General features: G+C 56.6%; 2 long non-coding RNA genes across 2 annotated transcripts; one reads left to right on the forward strand and one right to left on the reverse strand.

Moving 5' to 3' along the window:
• Positions 1 to 144: 144 nt before the first annotated feature.
• LOC131496042 (uncharacterized) lies at positions 145 to 2,759 on the forward strand. The gene is made up of 2 exons (XR_009254281.1): positions 145 to 893; positions 1,769 to 2,759. It is a non-coding gene; the product is annotated as an uncharacterized LOC131496042 (long non-coding RNA).
• Positions 2,760 to 5,648: 2,889 nt separating this feature from the next.
• LOC131496041 (uncharacterized) lies at positions 5,649 to 20,146 on the reverse strand. Its single transcript, XR_009254280.1, has 2 exons — positions 19,842 to 20,146; positions 5,649 to 7,293 (listed from the first exon to the last, which is right to left on the reverse strand). It is a non-coding gene; the product is annotated as an uncharacterized LOC131496041 (long non-coding RNA).

The raw sequence follows: 20,146 nt of genomic DNA on the forward strand, positions 1-20,146 counted from the left end.
CCCAGCCGGGTCGCCGGGGGCTCCCATTGGCCCCTCGGCCTTTTGAATCGTCGCCGGCGCCGCCGATTGGTCGTGCGTGTGGCGCGTCCGCCCCGCCCGGCGGGGCCCGCGGGGAAGCGGGGAGGCGGGGCGGTGGGGAGCGGGGCCCGCCCAGCGCGCGCTTATCGCCGCTGCCCAGGCGCCGCGCCCCCGCCCCGCCTCCCCGCGCCGCGGGGTCTCGAGTCCCCGCCGCCGCCGCGGGCTTCGGGGCGCAGGGCGGCCTGGAGGCCGAGATAATAAACAGCCGCCAGGACAACAGTACGTTCGCGTGCGGACGACGCGGATCAGCCGTCCGCGGCCGCAGGTGCTTCGGGCCGAGACGCCGGCAGAGCGCTCCCAACCGCTTGGGGCTGCGGCCGCCCCGAGGGCGCCCGACTTCTTTGTCCTGGCGGCGGCGGGCCGGGCCTGGGCCGCGGGCGGGGGGCGCAGGGACCGGGGGGAAGGGCAGGGGTGGCTCGGAGTCGGGGGCGCGGGCGCAGGGACCGGGACGCGCAAGGACTAGAGCGTGCGGGGACGGGGGGGGGGGGGGGGGGGCACGGGGTCCCGGGCTCCTGTCCCGCGACGGCCGCGGGGGCGGAAGCGGGGGCTGGAGGTGCCAGGGACCAAAAACTCTTAGACGCTGAGCCTCCGCCCGCATCCCACGAGTCTGGTGTTAATTGGGCCACATCGCCAATCATTACGTTAACTCCGGATACGGTGTGGATCCTAAACCCTTTTTTCCTCCAAGTTATCATCATTGGTTAGTTGGTTTCCTTCCTTTGAGGTCGAGAATTTAAAGAAGTCCATTGAAGTTCCCCATTTTGCAGTGTGGTCTTAAAGTATTTCTTAACCCGACTACGAGGTTAACCTGCCAGGTAAGTTTTAGTGAATTTCAGTTGTGAAAGCACTATCCGTTCAATTATAAGAAACAGGCATTTTCATGTATAGCGCAGATTCAGCCTCAAGAGTTTTCTTACCTCGAAGTTATAACAAAACATCCAGGTTTACTACTTAAAAAAAAAAAAAATCTAGTAAGCTGGGCTTTCTCAGACATTCACGACCAGTGTGAAAGTTTTCATTAGAGCCTTTCCTGAAAACAAGCCCTGACCTCAAGTCGTCCGTCCACTGTCCTGGGATTTGCCCTGTGGAGGTCTGAGCTACAGAAATGCACATTGACTGCACTTCAAAGTCAGAAAACCTAATTTGGGGGCAGAGCCCTAGGCCTGGGTCGCCTTAACCTTTAAGGTAGGTAATATTTGCAGCAAGTGACACAGAAATGAAAACACTATCTCAGGTATAAGGGCCCCTAAGATAGCTTCTATTCTTCATAGCCAAGTGGTGCTGTGCTGTTCTCTTGTGCTACGTCCTACCCAGAACCAGGGTTTCACTGGGTTTCCCTTGAGGTACACATTTCCTGGATCATTACCGTTCATGAGATAAAGGATTCTCTCTCACACACACACACACACACACACACACACACACACACACACCACTTCAAACGTCAGGTTCCTAAAGCTTCATAACAAAATGAAGCTAAAAGATCATAAGCCACCAGATTCAGCTTATAAATTATAAATCACCAAAAACATTTTTCGAAACAACTGATTTTGACCTCAGAGAAACTAGGCAACAGTTACTGTTTGTTTCTCGTTAGTAGACTGGAGTATGTCGTGAAAAATCAGGCTTAGTACCTCGGCCGCTTTCTCGGTGAAGAAACGGTTAGTGTTCTCTTGTTTTGCTTTCACAGAGACGACGGACAGTGTGTATACTTGGGAGTGGAGAATTTCCGGGGTTTGCTCTCCGAGAGATGCTTGTCAGCCACAATTGGCCAGATGTGGCTTCGTGGCACAGGCAACGAAGACCTCACTTACAGAGCCACGTCTTGGTGCTGCCGTCGTGAATGTAGCCGCGAGCGGCACAGTCCCCCTCCCCCGTTTGCAAGGAAGGTGAGAAGTAGAGGGGCCGGGAACCCCACACCGGAAATACAGGATCCTCCCTGCGGATCCCTCACCGCCCTTCTTCGGTCCTGCTTCCCAGAGGATCTGGGCTGTTAGGACTAACAATTCTCGTAGGAAGTAGGTCTAGGCTCCGTACCACGTGGCGTGAGGACGTCCAGTTGGACCCATCCGGTGCTGTTTTCGGGAACACGCTGCCACACCCTGGTTGCTGCAGAAAACTTTTCATCAGGTGGAAATCCCCCGGGGGCCACCTGATAGCACATTTCTACGGATGTCTGATCTGAATCGTTTCTGTTCATGCCGAAGCGGAGTTCATGGTGACCGTGAGGGAACAGCTATGTCCGTCTCGATACCGTCTTCATTTTTATCTGAAACACATTCGTGTATATCTGTAGCACTTCCCTGGTTTTTCTCAACGTGTCACTAGCACAAGGGGAGGCTTTGAATGAATTGATCCAAATACGATGCTCTCCTCAGCCTTAACGGAATCTCTTAATCCATGTAGTATGAATGTGTGATTTTTTTTTTTCTGCCCAAATACTCACGCTACATGCTCCTGAGAGCTGCTGGGTCAGTACTCGAGCCGACTCTGCGACCTCCAGGTAACCCGTGTTGGCATCACACGCCATCCGTCTGAGAGAATCACACGGATTTTTAGTCATTTATGTCGGTGTGTGTTCTGAGTAAAATGCAACATACTACTGCGCTCCAAACAGGTTTTAGGTTGTACAATCATTTAGGATGTTCTTGCTTCAAATAAAGTGAAGAAACTTAAAATAATTATGCAAATTTTATTTTAAACATTCATCTCGAGGGGCACCCGGGGGGGCTCAGTCGGTCGAGCGTCCGACTTCGGCTCAGGTCACGATCTCACGGTCCGTGAGTTCGAGCCCCGCGTCGGGCTCTGTGCCGACAGCTCGGAGCCCCGAACCTGCTTCGGATTCTGTGTCTCCCTCTCTCTCTGCCCCTCCCCCACTCGTGCTCTGTCTCTCAATAATAAACGTTAAAAAAAATTTTAAACATTCATCTCGAACATTTTACATCATCGCCCTCAAGCATGTTTTACTCAGATCCAATTGCACTGGATCCTGTACTCATAAGGGTTACGGTGATCTTGCCCTGGTTACCTGAGTCTTTGTTCCAAGACAGGCCTTGGGAAGGACAGCCAGTCCTCCTGAGTCCAGAATCAGGGCATCAGAATGAAGAGTCCCGGAGGGAAGAATCAAAGGGTAGAGGCAAGGCCAAGTTCCTGGGCTCAGGGAGAGCAGTCTCGGGTGTTCTTTGGCCCCGAAATGTAGACAGAAAGCCCACGTACGAGCCGCTTTCTGAGCGGCCGGAGAAGCCTCCAGCTCATGGAACAGTGGGCTCAGGTGGAGTGAAAGCTCCGTGTGTCCTGACGTTATCAGCCTCGAAGCTCAGAAGTCCCCAGGAGGGACAGAACGTCCTCTAGTCTGGCTTCTAGAGGCACGCGTACAACGGACTTCGAGTCATCCGTTTGTGTGATGGGGGAGACGCCCGTGACGGGGTGAGGGTGGTGACAGGTGTATGTGGGACGTGTCCTGGGAACACGACAGAGGAAGGTTTAAGTTGGACCGTCCGGAATGATCTCACTTGTAAAGCACGAAAGTACAAAGTGCGAACTTCCCACGGCGTCAACCCACAGAGCAGCATCGTGACGGCACCCCCCAAAATATCACATCTACAGACACGTAGCATTCCCTTTTTAAAAATGCCCAGTCCTTTTTCCTTTTTAACTTCTGACCTTCTCCGTGATCATTCCCCGGAGACCGCTGCCGTTGATCCGTAGGTTAAGCCAAGACTTAACCCCCGTGGTGACCAGAAGGAAGGACGCCCAGGGCGTCTGTCTCTGGGGCTCCTTCTGGGGCCAGGATAGGCTACCCGGGAACCCTGGTGCTCAGCTTTTAAAGAAATGCCCTAGGCCTTGACCCCAGTCTTCCTTCCCATGAGCCTATGGGGCAGTATATTCGCTTCTGGGCAGTCCTAGCGAGCTGACCACGGTTTCAACGGGATGCAGCTCCCTTTTCAACATTCCCAACCATAGGGTCAAATTAGGGGCTCCCGTTAATAACGAGTTTTCTGTATCACATCCAAAAGGGGAGCATAACTTCCTGCCGGTTACTTTGGAGACACTTGGCTCACTCACTACCCTACTCAGTAACACCTGGAAACACTAACAATTTTTTTGCTTTCTTTGTAACTAGCGTAAAATACACATAACATAAAATTTATCATCATAACCATTCTTTTTAAATTTTTTATGCTTATTTATTTTTGAGAGAGAGAGAGAGAGAGAGAGAGAGAGAGACCGAGTGTGGCCAGGGGAGGGGCACAGAGAGGGAGACACAGAATCCGAAGCAGGCTCCAGGCTCCGAGCGGTCAGCACAGAGCCCGACGCGGGGCTCGAACTCACGAACCGCGAGATCGTGACCTGAGCCGAAGTCGGCTGCTTAACCGACTGAGCCACCCAGGCGCCCCTATACTAAATTTTTCTAGGAACGGCCAATACTGTTTTCCACAGTGGCTGCTCCGTGACCTTCCTGCCAGCAGGGCACAAAGCTTCCGGTTTCTCCACATCCTCACCAACACCCGTTATTTTCTGGTTCTTTGGCTTTTTTGTTTTTAGCAGCCATCCTAATGGGTGAAAGGTGGTCCTCCCAGTGTTCTTTTTGTTTTTTCTTTTTCTTTACTTATTTATTTTTAATTTTTTTTTAATTTACATCCCAACTAGTTCGCATATCGTGCAACAATGATTTCAGGAGTAGATTCCTTAGTGCCCCTCCCCCATTTAGCCCACCTCCCCTCCCACAAAACCCCTCCCATAACCCTCGGTTCGTTCTCCATATTTAAGAATCGCTTCTGTTTTGTCCCCCTCCCTGTTTTTATATGATTTTTGTTTCCCTTCCCTTGTGTTCATCTGTTTTGCCTCTTAAAGTCCTCCTATGAGCGAAGTCATAGAATTTTTGTCTTTCTCTGACTAATTTCGCTTAGCATAATACCCTCCAGTTCCATCCACGTAGTTGCAAATGGTGAGATTTCATTCTTTTTGATTGCTGAGCGATACTCCATTGTATATATATCCCACCTCTTCTTTATCCATTCATCCATCGATGGACATTCGGGCTCTTTCCATACTTTGGCTCTTGTCGATAGCGCTGCTGTAAACATTGGGGTGCATGCGGCCCTTCGAAACACCACACCCGTACCCCGTGGAGAAATGCCGAGTAGTGCCAATCCTGGGTCGTAGGGTAGTTGTTCTCTTTTTGGCTTTTTGAGGAACCTCCATCCTGTTTTCCAGAGTGGCCACACCAGCTCGCATTCCCAGGTCCTCCCAATGTTCTAATAAGATATTTGTGAACTAAAGATATCTTTATCACGTAGGCTGAGTCGACCACACAGGACACCGTTAGACAATGATTGCTCTAAGCCACTAACTGGTGTTTGTGTCGTGCGTTTTGTTTTTGTTTTCGTTTGCACACCACAAGATGGCTGCCGAGAGAGCATAGCTCAAAATTCTGCTAACTCCTCGAGGCCAACGCCAAGAGTGAGAAAAATGCTGGAGAACCCTTCCAGTTCCCACAGGAAAACGGGACTGGAGAGGAGCTGGCGTATAAAACATTAACAAAAGTAAATCACCACAGAAGCGCACCGTCGCCTCAGATCGCTTCATGTCAGTGTAGGTCAAGGTGAAGGAGGACGCGCCTCACGGGACTGTCCTCCGCAAAGCAAGAGAAGGTTCCTCCGAGGGGGCCGTGTTCACAGATGCCGGTGAAGCCAGTAACCCACCTGGGGCTCCAAGGAGGACAGAGACGTGTCAGACGCTGTGGACGGCACCCAGCCTTGCAGGGCAGGTGCTGAGGTCACAAGGTCCGATGCTACGTCTTCCCTTAAAACACAAACAGTTGGGGGCGCCTGGGGGGCTCCGTCGGTGAAGCGCCCGACTTCGGCTCGGGTCACGATCTCCCGGTTCGTGGGTTCGAGCCCCGCGTCGGGCCCTGTGCCGACGGCTCGGAGCCCAGAGCCTGCTTCGGATTCTGTGTCTCCCTCTCTCCCTGCCCCTAACCCACTTGTGCTCTGTCTCTCTCTCAAAAATAAATAAACATTAAAAAATAATAACAAAAGCACGGACACAGGATCCAGGGGCAGGCAGCACTGCCCTGGGCTGTGCCGACCAACTGATTAGGGACCCTCAGGTTGGGAGGGGGTTAGAGACAGCGGAAGTCTCTAAGGAATTTGGAAACCAGGGGCTAGCTGCCGCTAGGATAAGATCACTTATTACTGTTCAGTAAAACCTCGGTCATGAGACCCTTCAGGTGCACATCCGGGGACCATAAGCTTGGAAAGGATTGCTAGCATGTATCTGGGCGGCAGAGATAAAGGAAGTTTCCAGAGGAATGTGTGGGTGGTAAAGCAGACATACAGGACCCCGGACGTGGGGCTAATGTGAAGCTACGGCTGCCTCTTGCCCTGAGCAAAGCGTCGTCATCGAGGCAGCTGGGGCCCTGGAGGAGGGTCACTCTGTCTGTCTCAAGGACTGTCAGTGGGGTGTAGACAGTGAGGAAATTCACATTTTTCTTCTGCCTTTGCTTCCCACATCACCTGTGCTTGGGGGTACCTCGGAATCCCAAACTGTCCCCCTGAAGGGACTTGTCCCCACCAAGGGACTTGGTGAACTTATGGTCGCCAGGGGATGGCAGGATGCCAGGGACAGGCCGGCAGAAAGCCCTCCCGTCGGCCGAGCCAGCCGTCCGCCCAGCACACGCAGCCGGGCCTCTGAGACCTCACCCACAGGCTGTCCTCAGAGGGTCCGCCGGAGGCCTCGGGCAGAGAGGGGAGGGCGCAGGGCGTGAGCCGGCTTGTCGTACTCAGACCTGGGGTCCCCAAGGTCACACGGCCACCCTCGCCCACGTGGGAATGACCTTGCGTGGTCCGGCCACGGGCTCGGGAGGGCCTCGTGGTGAGTTTGGCTTTCTGTCGGTGAGACCGGAGTGGTTTTCAAATGTTGTCGCTCCGGCGGTCCACGCGCCAAGTGTGACGAATCCCGGGTGACCTCCCCGAGCGCCTCTACTGGCTCTGCTCCCGCGGCGCTTCCATTTCTCTCCCGCAGAGAGCGGTTTCCCGTCCACGCGGGGCGGGGGGGACACAGGAGCAGGAGGCGCCAGTGGACGGCACTCGGGGCGGCCTGCACTGCATCTGCACCGCTCGGGAACCTTCCAGAACCTTGTTGTAGGGAGCACACGAAACCGAAAGCGAAGGGGCTGGAAAGTCTTCCGCTGTTTGTTAGGCACCTGAAGAACTTCAGAGAGAACAACATGTGACCCCTTTGTTTTCTGTTTCAAGTTTTTAAACAGGAAGAACAAAACAAGGGCTTGATGCGCAAGAGAATCGTGGGGCTCTCCGGGGCCTGCAGGCACCCCCTTCCCCCCCCGGGGCTCCCTCCACGAGGGGGCCCGGAGCCTGGGAGCCCGGCCTGCACCTGCCCGCGGGCCCGGCCTCCGACGGCTGCGAGGGTCCGAGAGCCCAGCCCGGCACCGACCCTCTTTGTAAGAACCACAGAAGGTCAACTGGTGCAGAAGACGGGGAGCCGGGCCAGGGGGCGGCCCCGAGGTTGTCCGGGCGTCGGCCTGACCTCACTTCCTGGAGGGCAAGGTCGTTGCCGCCCGTGCACGTGAGCAGGAAGCGGGCAGGCCCCCCGTTGTGCCCGGAGGTTCGTGAAAGAAGAAACAGACATGTCAGAACCTCTGTGGTTTGGTTAATGTCGCAACATGGAAACCGGGAAGCTGATCTTGGGGGCGCCGGGGGGCCACCTCGGCGGCTGGAGGCCCTGCCCTCCACGGGTCCTGGCGGCCAGCCAGGCGGGAACGCTTGGAAACGTGCCCAACATGTCATCGTGTCGTCAGAAAGGGTCAGAAGAGAGCCTACCAGGATGATATTTTTTAAAAAATTAGCTTGATCGTCCCGAAAAACTAACAGCCCCTCCCTAAGTTTGCCAGAGTCAGTGGGTGACAGGAGGTGGGGACACGTTGACGCCCTTGGGTGGGGTCACAGGGCGTCCCAGCGGGTAGAGGCAACCTGCCTTTTTACATTTTTATTTTTAACGTTTATTCATTTTTGAGAAACAGAGAGAGACAGAGCGTGAGCAGGGGAGGGGCAGAGAGAGAGGGAGACACAGAATCGGAAGCAGGCTCCAGGCTCTGAGCTGTCGGCACAGAGCCCGACGCGGGGCTCGAACTCACGAACCGTGAGATCGCGACCTGAGCTGAAGTCGGACGCTCAACCGACTGGGCCACCCAGGCGCCCCCAAACCTGCCTTTTTAAGGCTGTGAATGGGCTTGGCCTTGAAAGCCTGTCCGGCGTCAGTCGGTCAGCAATCGCCACCAGGGGCTGCGAGCCCTAAGGTGCCGGCAGAAAGGGCCGCCCGCAGGCGGCCGGGAAACCGTCTTTGCTGGAAAACCTCGCGACGCGAGGCCAGTGCAGGGGGAGGGCAGAAGGGCAGAGGCTCCGTGTGACGGAGCATCGGACGAACCACCCTGTGACGGTCACACCCGAGGGGCCCCGACGCACAGGCGGGGTGCACCTCACTGGCTCCGGGGTTCGGGGAGAACACGAGCCCCCTGCAGTCCTCTGGCAGCTGGCGCAGCAGGTAACGGAGACCCGAGGAGCCCAGGAGCGGCCGCGCCACACTCCGCACGTCACCTGCCACACGCTCCCCCCCCCCCCCCCGCCCCACCGAGTTCTCGTTGTCCCAAAGGATTGGACGCCACCAGTGAAACTTCTGAGGGCACCCCCAGCTGACTGCGGTGCTCCTGTGTCCCTGGTGCCCCTGGCGGGCTGCAAACCCCTGTCCAGAGGGTGGCGCCCCGGGAGGGGGACCTCAGAGGTACTTGGATTTTAATTAGCACCGGGGACTTAAATACCCAGGCCCGGGGCAGGAAGGTGGCCCAGGAAAGTCCCAGGCTGTCAGGGGCTGCGGGGCGCGGGTACCCAGCTGTCTGGGTGTGGCCGGAAGCCCCTCCCAGTTCGGCCCGCCTGGCTCTGCCCCGGGTCCCAGAACAAGGACACCTGCGTGCAGCCACGCGGGAAGCCACCGCTGCAAACGCGCACAGGCCCAGAGCGGCAGGAAAGCACCGGCGCTTTGCTCGGGGTGAAGGGAGCATCTGGGGGCAGGGGAACACGTCTGCAGGGACCCCGAGTCCCCAGACTTTGGGTCTCGGCGGAAGGGACCTCCTCGGGGGTCTCTGGGGAGAGCCGGACAGCGCCCCACGGCCCTTGCTGTCCCCCAGGGGCCCCCGCCCGGCTGATCGCAGCCACAGGCTCTCGGGGCGCTCTTGCCTTGGGATGACATCCTGCCAAGAAGCTCCTGGAGCCCCGGGAAAGGCCCCTTCCCAGGGGAGGGACTCATCCTGTAAATTAAAGGGCTCATTTCAAAGACACTTTTAATAATCCCAAGGGTTGTTGCCAGAAAGAAAACGATAGAGTTGGCACCCTGAGGGACGGCTCGCTGGGCCCAGTGCAGGAGCCCGCGCTGGGGGCTGTAGCCCTCAGGACGCTAGGGAAGGGCACGCGGGGCTCGCGGATGGACCGTGGACAAACGTCCACTCGTGCAGGACAGGGTCTACTGGGCACCCGTGGTGTGCAGGCCCAGGGCTGCCGCCTGGCCGTGGCCTAGCGGGACAGACAGATGGGGCTGCGACCCGGACAGCGTGGGGGACATTCCAGTGGGACCCTGCAGGTCGGGGAGAGGCTGGTTCTCCACGAGCAGCACCCCCTTGGAGATTTCCCTGCTGCGGCTTCGGAAGGACCTGGGGGGTGGGCTCCCTCCCTTCGTTTCTTTTTTCAATTGTTTTTAATGTTTATTTTTGAGAGACGAGGGGGGGGGGGTAGAGAACGAGCGGGGGAGGGGCAGAGAGAGGGAGCCACAGAATCGGAGGCAGGCTCCAGGCACCGAGCCGTCCGCACAGAGGCCGACGTGGGGCTCGAACCCACAAACGGTGAGATCGTGACCTGAGCCGAGGTCCAGGTCCGTTGAGGCCCCCAGGCGCCCCCCTCCCGACTGATTTCAGCCCTCTCTCTAGCAGCTCAGCGGTTCTGAGCCCCAGGTGACGCCTGGCCCCGCCCCCGTCAACCCAGGTTACAAAGATCTCTCCTGGGAATGTTTTCTCCTGGGGACTGAGGCCAAAGAAAACGCTCCCCCCAAAGAAGAGGATGTCCTTACTCCTCCCTCCTCCCCTCCACCCCTCCCCCACCCCTGCCCTCCCCCCTCCCCACCCTTCCCCTCCCTCCCTCCCTCTCCCCACCCTCCCCGTCCCCCCACCCTCCCCTTCCCCCCACCCCTCCCCACCTACCCCTCTCTCCCTCCCCCTCCCCCCCCCACCTACCCCTCCCCGCCTACCCCTCCCTCTCGCCTGAGTTGCTGAATCCCAGGCTGCCTATGGCTCCGGTGCAGACTAGAGAAAATGACAAATAAAACAGGTCCCGGATCGGACACAGCCCCACCCACGGCCCAGGCCTGAAGCTTGGTCGTCCACGGTGCCCCTGGCAGGATTCGGGGCCTCGGGGACCCGGGGTGGACACCCAGCACAGCAGCCCCGAGACCGGGCTGACCCCCTGGGACCCCTCCCCAGGGAGACACCCGCTGACGGTGCCCTCGCGGATGGAAACAGTTACCACTGAACCCGATCGTCAGCTGCTTTATCTGTAGAACCTCAGCGGCCGGTGAGGGGAAAATCCCCGTTTTTGTGGCGCTCTGCAGCGTTCAGTGCGTCCACGCGGTGTGTCCCGTGAGCCTCACCGACAACCATGGGGGAAGGGGCAACTACCCACCCCCTTTCACCGGTTTTCTCCTCTGAAAGCGTGAGGTCCTGTCCTGTGTCCGCGTCCCATCTTTCACAGTGGTGCACAAGGCCCTTCCGAGTCTGCCCGGCCCCCAGCCCTTCACTGGCCTCATCCTCCCCCCAGCCCCCTCTTCCCCTCTGCTTACTCAGCCCCAGCCACCCCGGCCTCCTTGCCGTTGCCTTCCACCCCAGGGCCTTTGCACATCCTGCCTTCTCTGCTAGAACACTTCTGGACGCTCTGTGGCTCTCTCCCTCTCTTCTTCAGGTCTTGCCCCCACGTCACCATCTCGGCAAGGCCCTTCCTGACCACTCTGTTGAAAGATACAGCCCGCGACCAAGCCCACGCTTCCTTTCCTTTTCTCCATGGCACTTTCCATCAAACACATATACCTCACTCCTCTTACCTCCTTGAGTGTTTTAGGACTAGAAGGTCCTGCAGGGCGGGCAGGTGACCGCTTCCCCAGCCCTAGGACGACCCCCAGGGCCACGGCAGGTGCTCCCTCAATACCCGGGGGAAGGAATGGCTGCTCAGCCTCCCTTCTGCAGCCTACGCCTCTGGGCGGCTGGCTGTCCTTTCTCCACAGCACACGGCGGCTGTGGTGTAACCAGATGCCCTTTGAGCGGCAGGGTGGAGAAGGGACAGTCTCCGATAGGGCAGCGGTGGCCATCGGCAGCCAAGCCCCTGCGGTCTGGTTACCTCCTTCTGCAGCAGCTCAGTAATTTACCCCCGAGGCACCTCTTCATCACCGAGACCCCCCTTTGTTCTGGGAGCAGCATCTCCTGGAGCCTTTATTCAGATTACTTTTTAAGTGTCTGAGAACCATGCCTGTGAGACACCCTCAGGCTTCACTTCGTCCTCACCTGTCGGCCTTGGTGTGTGGGGGGGGGGGACCAGAGACCAGGTAGGAGGCCAGGAGAGGACACCGGGGACTGGAGGAGTCCCAGGCGTGCGCCCGCCGTGCAGAGCCCCCTCCAGGGTCCAGGGACGCAGCGCAGGCACCGGGGGTCCAGGAGCAGCGGCTCCCAGCACACGATGCCGGTGCCCGTTACAGGGGTGTGTGCACCGCCTGGCCCCGCCGGGGACGTGGTCTGGCCCGGCCCCAGCCGGCGGGTCCCTGCAGCGATGCTAGGGGCAGGGGGTGGGGGTGGGGTGGCGCAAGGCCAACGAGGTGATGCGTTTGCTCCACTGAGGCCCTGATTTCCTTAATCACCACGACAGAAATGAGCTTCTCACCTGCTTGGTGGCCGGGGTGTCATTCACAGCCCCCGAAGGCGGGAGCAAGCGGGGCACCCACGGACAGGTGAACGGATGAACGACACGGGGTTGGATGGAATAGTAGGAAGTCTCTTTTTTTTTAATGTTTATATTTATTTTTGAGAGAGACAGAGCGTGAGCAGGGGAGGGGCAGAGAGCGAGGAGACACAGAATCTGAAGGAGGCTCCAGGCTCTGAGCCGTCAGCACAGAGCCCGACGCGGGGCTCGAACCCACGAACCGTGAGATCGTGACCTGAGCCGAAGTCGGACGCTCAACCGACTGAGCACCCGCAGGCGCCCTGAGTTGTATTCAGTGTTAAAAAATAAGGAAATCCTGACACCCTGCCACCACATGGGCAAACAGAAGGACCGTTACGTCAAGTGCAATGCGCCAGTCACGAGAAGGCGAACTCTGCGTGATTCCACGTGCACCTAGAATGGCCAAATTCAGAGAAACAGAGAGCAGAGTGGCAGGGGCCTGAGGCCGGGGGGCACGGCTGGGGGGCTGCAGTTTAATGAAGGCACGGTCTAAGTTGGAGAACACGGAATGTTCTGGAGACGGACGGCGGTGATGGCCGCACGGCACCGAACGTGCGTAATGCCACCGAAGCGAACGCCCAAACGCGGTTAAAATGGTAAATTCCAGGCACGTTGTACCACCACAGCAAGTTTTTCACATCAACGCCCAGCGCTTAGATGCGTGTGTGTTTGGGTGGATTTCATCCGCAGAACCCATCGGCTGGGGCACCTTTCGGTATTTACTTGGGGGAAGGGGCAAGAGCGTCAGGTCCCAAGACCTAGTTCCTGCGTTGAGACTCCCGCGGCTCGTCTGGCAGCCACGTGGCTTCTGGAAAGTCAGTGGCTCTAGGCAACACATTCTCCTCATTGGTAAAGTGGGGACAATGATCAGGCCTACCCCGTGTGGCTCGCTATTAAGGTCAGAAGGGGTAATGCAGTAGGCACTCAGCGCAGCTCCCGACACGCAGCAAATCCTCCAGCGCTGCCCTCGGGGACGTGGACGACCCGGTCCCTGCCCCTGCCCACTAGCAGTAACGATACAACAAGGTTAGACCGTGAACATATCCAAAGGCAGGAGACAGGAGACCACGACAAGAACCCAACTAAATAAAAATGGTCATTCTTGAGGGGGCGCCTGGGGGCTCCGCCGGTTAAGCGTCTGACTCTTGATCTCAGCTCAGGTCTTGATCTCAGGGTCGTGAGTTCAAGCCCCACGTTGGGCTCCATGGCGGGGCGTGAAGTGTCCATGACAAAAATTCTTTTTTTTAATGTTTAATTCTGGAAAAAGATTGTGGTCATCCTCGAAAAAGGACGTGGCTCACACCAACCGAGGACACCCTTAGGTGCGGACCATGCCTGAGGTTGGCCAGGGAGGGGTCCCCCGTGGTCACCCCCAAGGACCACTTCCTGGTCATCCCAGAGGAACTTCTCGTGGGAGACTCTGGTCACTCAGATCTTAGCTGAAACGTTGTCTCCTAAGAGACTTTTCCCCTCACCTGACCTACAGTAGCCCTTCCAGTACTCTTGAGGCCGTTACCATTACTTTCTTCGGGAGTACCTAAGGGTATTCGATATTATCTTGTTCACCACCGGCCTTCCCCCTCCCCGGAGTGGAGACTCCCCAAGGGCAAGGGCTCCTCTGTCTGGCCAGCACGTGGCAGGTGCTCAAGGTGCCTGCGTGAGTGACGAGGCCCAGGCATCTGCATTTTGAGTTCCCACAGTGATCCAGAAGTGCACCTGGGTTAGGGGCCCGAGGCCCAGCGAATCCAGCCTGTCACCTACCTGACATTCCCCAGCTTGTGATTCAAGTACTGGTGACTCAGCCGGAGCGATGGAGACGTCAGCGGGAACAGCGGGACCGCTTGCTCCTGCTGGCCCTCCCACACAACCCACCCTTACAGCGAATCCCAGGAGACCAGAGCCTGTGCACCAACAGCCCCGAAGTCCACAGGAAATTACAAGAGGTCTTTAAGCAAAAGAGCGACCCAGATTTTTCTTTTTTTATTCAAGGGACCTAGAATAGCAAAAAAAAGAAGAAGAAAGAAAGAAAGAAAGAAAGAAAGAAAGAAAGAAAGAAAGAAAGAAAGGAAGGAAGGAAGGAAGGAAGGAAGGAAGGAAGGAAGGAAGGAAGGAAGGAAGGAAGGAAGGAAGGAAGGAAAAAGTCCTGGAAAAGAACAAAGATGGAGGGCTCACACTTTTTTATTTCAAAACTTACCCTCTTGTAGTAATCAAGACTGTGGTACCAGCACAAGGGTAGACATATAGGTCGATGGGATGGGATTAAGTCCGGAAATACACCCTCACATTTACAGCCATCTGATCTTTGACAAGGGAGCCAATACAAATCAATAGGGCCAGAAGAGTCCTTACAACAAATGGTGTTGGGACAAATGAATATCCACATGCAGAAGAAAGAAATTAGATCCCTACCTCACACCATATACAAAAATTAGCTCGGAATGGATCAAAGACCTAACTGTAGAGATAAAATGACAAATCTTAGAGGAAAAATATAGACATAAGTTTTGAGATTGATTAGGCAATGGTTTCTTAGATATGATACCAAAAGCATAAACAATCAAAGTAAAATATAGCTACTTTGGACTTCATCAGAATTGAAAACTTTTGTATCTTCTAAAGGACTTTAAAGAACACTATCAAGAAAGACAGAATACAACCCATAGAATTGAGAAAAAAAATTGCAAATCAAATATCTGCTAACAGACATGTTTTAAAAATACATGAAGAACTCTTACAATTCAATGATAAGAAGATAAATAATCCAATTTTAAAATGGGCAGTGGTGCATGAGTGGCTCAGTCGGTTGAGCGTCCAACTTCAGCTCAGGTCATGATCTCGCAGTTTGTGAGTTCGAGCCCCACGCTGGGCTGCGTGTTGACAGCTTGAAGCCTGGAGCCTGCTTCAGATTCTGTGTCTCCCTCTCTCTGTCCCTTCCCCGCTCATGCTCTGTCTCTCTCTGTCTCTCAAAAATGAATAAATGTTAAAAAAGATTTTTTTTTAAATGGGCAAAAGATCTGAATAGACATTTCTCCAAAGAAGATATACAAATGGTCAATAAGCCTACGAAAAAATACGCACATCATTAGCATCAGGGAGATGCAAATCAAAATCATACCACTTCATACCCACTAAGTATATAGTAAAAAAGACAGACAGACAGACAGACAGACAGACAGACAGAAAGACAAAGAGAGAGAGAGAGACAGAGACAGAGAAATAATAAGTGTTGACAAGGATGTGGAGAAAACGGAACCCTCATACTCCACTGGGAGGATTATAAAATGGTGCAGTCACCTCGGGAAATAGTTCCTCAAAAAGTTAGACACCGAGGTACCATATGACTGCTAGGTATATAGAGAAATGAAAACATACGCCCTTACAAACACTTGTATGTGAACTTCATAGGCAGCATTATTCATAGTTGCCAAAAGGTAGAAATAACTCATTTGGTGTTCAGCCCATCATCTGGGGAACGGATAAATGAGATGTGGTATAGCCATCCATCCTGCAGAATATCATTGGCCCTAAAGAGGAATGCTAACATGGTACAATATGGATAAGCCTTGCAAACATCACGCTAAGTGAAAGAAGCCAGTCACAAAAGAGCACCCAGTGTATGATTCCATGAATATAAAATGTCCAGCATAAGCGAATCCATACAGACAGAAAGTCGATTTGTGGTTGCCTAGGGCTGGGGACGGAGGCAGAAATGGAAAGTGACTGTCGGTGGCCCGGGGCTTCTTTTGGGGAGGATAGAAATGTTCTGAAGTTGGTTGTGGTGGTGGTTGACACTGCGAATACACTACAAACCACTGATTATCCATTTTCAACAAATGAATCACACGGTATGTGGATTATTTCTCAATAAAGCTGTTGCATTTTTAAAAGTTTTTAAAATGTTTTTTATAAAGCTTTTTTTTTAAGTTTATTTATTTTGAGAGAGAGAGAGAATGAGCAGGGGAGGGGCAGAGAGAGGGGGACAGAGGATCCGAAGGGGGCAGTGAGCCTGACACGGGGCTCGAACCCACGAACCGTGAGATCATGACCTGAGCTGAAGTCGGAAACTCAACCGACTGAGCCACGCCGGCGCCCCAAGCTGTGGCATTTTTACAAGGTGTTCTGCAGCTGGACTGGAGCAGGAGAGCACGAGGGTGACAGGACAGGAAGGGGGCTGCTGGGGGAGTTCAGGGTGGAGCCCAAGGATCCTGTCACTGACGGAGCTTGGGCGTGGAGGTGGGTGTGGCTCCTTCTTAGTGTCACCTGTGTGGCCACGTCCCGTGGAGGTGGGTACTCCCGTGGAGTATCTCCTTTATTTATTCTTTCCCCAGAGATCTGTTAAGACAGGCACGGTTTATGTGCTGTGAAACTGAGGCTCAGAGGGGTCCAGGGACCTGCGGGGTCACACAGGGTTGGCGGAACTGGGGTCCGAACCAGGTGGCCCCACCCCAAAGCCTGCGTTCCTCCTTGTTCCTTCTGGGCCAGGCGACGGGGAACAGGGGGCACCACTTTCCGAGAAGGAGGGACGAGGGCTGGGGGTCGAGGAGCGAGTTGGGCTTGGAAGAACTTGAGAGGCCAGTAGGCATTCCCTGTGGCCACGGGTTACGTGAAACAGGAGGCCTAAAGGACAGACGTTCGTGTCATCGAACACACCTGTTCTCCCTGGGAGTGACCATCACACGGAAGTGCATGGCAAGTGCTCCCCATGCTTGGGGAGGGAAGAGGAAGAGGAACCAAGGAAGGAGGTGGAGAAAAATCCACAAGTCAAAGGAAAGGCGGGAGGGGTGAAAGGAGAGAGGGCGCCAGATCTCAGCCCTCCTGGAGGGTGGAGACTGACAGAGGCCACTGCCACCAGGGTCCGCGTGGAGGGACACGGCCAGATGGCAGGTGGGTGGGAGAGGGGCACGGAGACATCTGTGTAAAAACCACCGAAGGAGATCCCTTTAAAGGCGCCTGGTCGTGAACGGAGGAGAGGATCCTAAGAAGAATCACGGACTCTGCCTCCAGGGGTCAAGCCTCCACTGGGGTCCGGGGTCTACGGGCTCCCGGGTCGCCCTTCCCTGCAGAGGGGGTGCAGACACTCCCTCTCCGCCCCCGCCTCTCAGCCCAGAGCAGGGGCAGTGCTGGCAGGTCTGGCTTGCCTGCTTTGGGAGCACAGGACAGATTTCAGTGATAAAGGACAGTTCGCAGACATTCGGGAACCGCAGAGAATCTCTATCGTGATACAATAATTTAAATCATTCCGAAGTTTGGATTGTGCTCCGAATGCCCCCTGCCCACAACCCCTCCTCGTCGAGCTTGAGGAAACTCTGGCTTAATGCCAAAGTGGCAACGGCCGCCCCAGCAGCCACCTGCGGCCCCGGCCCCAACCGGCCGCACCTGCCCTTGACCTCTCCCAGCTCCAAGCCTCAGCCGCCACCCGCCTATGTCCCAAACGCTGCTCTCTCGAGTCACACCCTCTAGGCAAGAGCAGGCTGAGTGAACGGCACCCCACCCCGTGCTTCTGGGTCAAGGTCCCCAAGGCCCCCTCACGTCACTGTTACCCCAACAAGGGCCCGCCCAGGCTTCTAGTTCCAAGGCAAACCTGGGAGCCCTGCACTGCCATCAAGCATCTGCTGGGTGTGACAGACAGCGTGGTTCCTGCACCTGCCAGCAGGCCAGCACCTTGGCCCCGCCCCAGGGTCACTTCACCTGTCCCTCTAGTCACCCCTCTCTGCTCTGGGCTGGCTTGGGTGCCCCCCGCCCACACCAGCCAGCAGGGGTGGGATTGCCTGGTGCCCCCCATCCCACGGGCCACTGTTCCTCCCAGCCCCCTCCTGGGTCCCCTGGTGTCTGCAGGGGGGAGGGGGGACTGTCTGGAGGGCAGGTGGGGCAGGGGACGTGGCCCAAGCCCACAGGGACCGGAGGGCGCTGCATTCAAGCACAGGAAAACCCAATTGGCCAAAAATACACGAAACAATCCCCTAAAAACAAACTCCCTTAGGCAAGCCTCTTTTGTGGCTCAGTAGCCCCGCCCCTGCCCAAAGCGGTGCAGGTGCCCTGGGGTCTCTCGCGGAGCGCAGTCCCCCCACCAGCATCCTGCTCCCAGGCGGACCCCGACCCTGTGACCCCCCCTCCACCCCCGCCGGTTCAGAAATAGCCTGGTGGGCCCCTGGGGGGAGGGGACCGGGGAACCAAACAGGACAGGCCGGCAGGGCAGGTGCGCGGGGTCTGGCCTGGCCCGAGCGGGGGCTGACTCAGTGGGAGCCCGGCGCCCACCCCAGCTAAGGTGGTCAGGCTGGGGGCCCAGCCCCACAGGAAGGACAGATAAGATCCCGTGACCAGCACTGGCTGCCTGAGGCGCTGGGTCGAGAACGAGTCTGAGGATGTAATTCTGCCCGGCAAGAAGGATCTCCAGGTGCCCAGGGGCGGGAGGAGGTGGAGACTCGAGGACCACAGATTTTCCCTCTAAATTAAAACGTCTGTTTCCATTGAGCTGACAGTAAATAAAGCTTGACCACTGGGGTTTCTCCTTTGCTGAAACTTGTTAAAAAACAAAAAAACAAAAACAAAGACTTCATCTTGGGATTTGCCCACAGGAGAAAATTCTGAGCAACTCTCGGTTCCCCTTCTTAAGGACGGGACCCTGGAGGCCTGTCTGGGCATTTATCCAGAGGCCCCCACCCGCAAGCCCACTGTGCGTCCTGCAGGAGGACGGACCCGAGGTGTGGCCGCACAGGTGCTGCGGTCCTGAGGCCGCCTGGGCCGCAGGTGCAGAGAAGAGGGCGGAGTGGGGGGCAGAGGCGCTGGGAGTGGGGGGCCAGGGGACGCACAGCCTGGAGGGAGCTGGCGGGAGGCCTGGGCTGGGGCAGCAAGAGGGGTTCTGTGTCCCTGTCGCCTCCACCGTGCTCCCAAGAGAGCGGGAGTGAGGCTCCCTGGGGTGGCCTAGGTATCTAATGGCCTGGGAGCTGAAGACGGAAGGTGACGCACGAGTGGGGTGGCTCAGGGCACAGGGGGGCCAGAGTGGGACGGGAAGTAAAATCGGAAAGAGGGACCTGACCCCACCCACTCAGCCCAGGCTTCGGAGAAGGAAATAGAAGCCTTATCTTTTTCTGGGTGAGCAAAGCGGGTGTGGCCGGATCCTCCTGCCCCGTGTCAAGACCTGGGGCGGGGGCGGGGCCCCCGGGGTTGTGGTCTGGCCCCCCCAAGCCTGGCGCATCCTCCCCCTGGAAACAGGTGTTCTCCTCCAGAGTCTCTGGCTGCAGGTGTGCGGTGCCCGATGGCCCTGGAACCGCGCGGGGGACGAGTGAAGTCAGGGGAAGGGCCCCCTCACCGCCACCCCCCCCCCCAACCCCCTGCCACTATGCCGGCAATGTCACAGGGTGGTTACACAGTCAGGTCAGTGACAGAGACCCGAACTTTCACCCACAAAAAGGCGATTCATCAGAAAGAGGACGAGGTGGCAGGAGCACGGTGTCCGGGCTTTGGGACGCCAGCAGAGCACCCCCCCCCCCCCCGTTCACCCGCGCTTCCTCCCACCCCCCCCCCCCCCCCGCCGCCTCCGCAGTCGTAATCAGAGCCCTTAACGTCATCGGCACCCTGTTGAGCACTTGCCAAGCACAGAACTGACAATGTTACCTGGTTTCATCGTCATGACAACCCCGTGCGGTATAAGCATGACTGTCACCACCTCCGTTCTGCAGATGTGGGACCGAGGCACAGAGAGGTTGAGTAACTCACCGAAGGCCACAGAGCCAGGACACGGAGGGCCAGATTCTCGCACACCGCTCTCCTGTGCCGCCTCCGTCAGGAGCTGGACGGGACGCCCCCCAAATGTGCCTCCTGCCCTTGCCCAGTCCCCTCCCCGTGGCCTCAGAAGTCAGCAGGGAGGACAGGCAGGAAGAAGGGGGAAGGGCCGCTGTGAGGCACCTGGGCGGGTTACCATCTCTACGGCAACGGCAACGTCACACGTTTCCTGGGCTCAGCTGCAACACAGCCCCCAGGGGAAACGGAGACCCAGCCAGAGAGGACAGGCCTGGGGCTTC

This window comes from Neofelis nebulosa, chromosome 15, assembly GCF_028018385.1.
Source record: "Neofelis nebulosa isolate mNeoNeb1 chromosome 15, mNeoNeb1.pri, whole genome shotgun sequence".
Lineage (NCBI taxonomy): Eukaryota > Metazoa > Chordata > Mammalia > Carnivora > Felidae > Neofelis > Neofelis nebulosa.